General features: G+C 41.4%; 1 long non-coding RNA gene across 1 annotated transcript; it reads right to left on the minus strand.

The window, feature by feature from the left end:
- Positions 1 to 1,095: 1,095 nt before the first annotated feature.
- On the minus strand, positions 1,096 to 2,030 carry LOC115255390 (uncharacterized). Its single transcript, XR_003892179.2, has 3 exons — positions 1,833 to 2,030; positions 1,707 to 1,762; positions 1,096 to 1,650 (listed from the first exon to the last, which is right to left on the minus strand). It is a non-coding gene; the product is annotated as an uncharacterized LOC115255390 (long non-coding RNA).
- Between the last annotated feature and the right edge of the window lie 209 nt (positions 2,031 to 2,239).

Raw genomic sequence — 2,239 nt, forward strand, 5'->3', positions numbered from 1 at the left:
CCAACCGAATAACCCGCTTGGCCGCAGAATTTCACTGGACTTCACTACCATCGGGAACTTTTTCCTTGGCGACATGTTTACATTCGTCGTCGCGCCAATATGGGATTAGACGGATATTGGGCTGCACTGCGAACCGATTCAGGCAGATTTCCAGAAGACAACGGCAAATTTGGGAATTATTCCCGAATTGGGAATTATTCCCGAACACTCGCGAGACGCAAAAACGGCAAAAACACTTTTTTTCTTGGCAAAAGAAAGAAGGAAAGAGATACTCGCGGAGGCATGGTTGAGCCTGCTTACTCTCACACGAAATTTGACGTTTGAGTGGTGCCGGCACCTCTCAAACGTCAAATTTTCTGTGAGAGTACACGGAAAAAACAGATTACCTAAAAAATACGTTAAAAGAACGCAAAAATAAGTATACCGCTTGAACTTTTTACCCAGCAGTGGGTTGTTTTCTCGCTCTCCCGCTCGCATTGTTGTCAAAAACAAAGCGAGAAGCAGCTACACGGAAAGATCGATGTACACAGAGCAAGGAGTAACTTTCACGCAGCGATCGAAAAGACAAAAGATTTCATGCAAACTTGTGTGAAAATTCACGCAAATTTGTGTAACACCGGATCAGCACATTTTTTGTGCTGATCCAGTCGTACGCAAATATGAGTGAAAAATCCTTTGTCTTTTCGCAAGTTACTCATTCACTGTGTACTTTCGTTTTAGGGTGTACCTAGCCGAAAATGTCCGTGCGAGAAGGCAAATTTGGGTTCTTTGTCGTTTACCCAAAAGTGGGTTTATTTCAACCCACTAGGGTACTTCGAAAGTTAATGCTAGGTAGAAAGAACTTTGCGATGGGTTGCAATTTTCTGCACTCAGAAAAAAATTTAAACTAAATAGTATAAATCTCACTCTAAATCAATTTCGCCTGGTTGACCCCAAGCTTCGTTTATATGCAGTCTATACCGGCTCAGTATAACTTTGAAATAAACGTAATCTAGTATACCACAGCTATATCAAAGCTAGTTTAACCCGGATTTATTTAAAATTGAATAGAAAGGATTATTTTTATTTCTTATCTTTAAAAAATAAAAAAAAATATGGAGAGAAACAAATCAGTTTTATTTATTGAAACAGGGAAATAATAATTGAATTAGGTATGCAAATCCTACTCAGGTTTCTTCTTCATGTTCATCCTTCAATGGAACGAAATCGATTTCACGGTGGACCGCGGTGGAATGCGCACTTAGATTCCGATTAACTATTTACAAGCGGATGACTCGAATCTTGTCCCGGTTACGATGCACGAAATCCTCCAGCTCAGTGTGTTTGTCCATGAGCGATTCCAAAGTAGCCTGTTTTTTCGCGAGGATTCAGCTGTACTGTGTCGTACTACCGGGCGGCATTATCAAAGCTGACCTATGGAAGCAGAGCCACGTCCACCAGCGCCGTCCATTGCGGTCAAAATTTCCGTGAGACGAAACACTTCATCTGTGGGTTCTTCGGAGTGCCTTCCTGCGGACATTCCTCGTAGCCTTGCGCTTGTCATGGTGCTGCTGCGGCCGTTGCGTAGCTCTTCTTCCGGATATGGCAGATGGTGCTCCTCGGAGGGGCCCTCCAGCGCCACCCGACTCTCAACTTTCGTTGTGCGGTTTACTGCAAGGAGGAAGTCGGTCAATTCCAAAGCTACGTTTTATCAAAGTGGTTCTTACTTGTGCAATGGTTCCTTAATGTTTCCATGTTTATTGTCCTCTTTCCTCGTGAATGCCTATCGAAGATCGGAAACAAAACGTATAGAATTACGCAAGAAAACTGTCGGAAGATGTTTTAAAACTTACCGGAATATCTTTGCTAGCAGTTGATTAAACTTGTTCAAACGAAGTCCATCACTAAAGACTAAACCACACTAAACAGCCAACGATTGTCAACATTGCGAAGATCTAACAAACACTGGGAAAATATATCTTTATTGAAATCTTGCGTAGTTTAACTTTTCAGACTACGTGAGTATAATTTTTAATCAAGTCTAAGTGTAAAATACAGTAAAACTAAAAATGTTTAAATTCAAAACAGTTGATGATTAATTATGTTTCTGAGTGTGCCGGCATCAAACGGAAACTACCCACTCAGAGCTTTAACGCGGTATAGTCAAATTTGGGTTCTCGCACGGAAGAGCCGATATGAGTTAAAAGAACCTATATTTGGGTTGATTTCTGGTTCCGTGTAAGTAGGCCAGCATAAATTC

The sequence above is a fragment of the Aedes albopictus genome, chromosome 1, assembly GCF_035046485.1.
Source record: "Aedes albopictus strain Foshan chromosome 1, AalbF5, whole genome shotgun sequence".
Taxonomy (NCBI): Eukaryota; Metazoa; Arthropoda; class Insecta; order Diptera; family Culicidae; genus Aedes; species Aedes albopictus.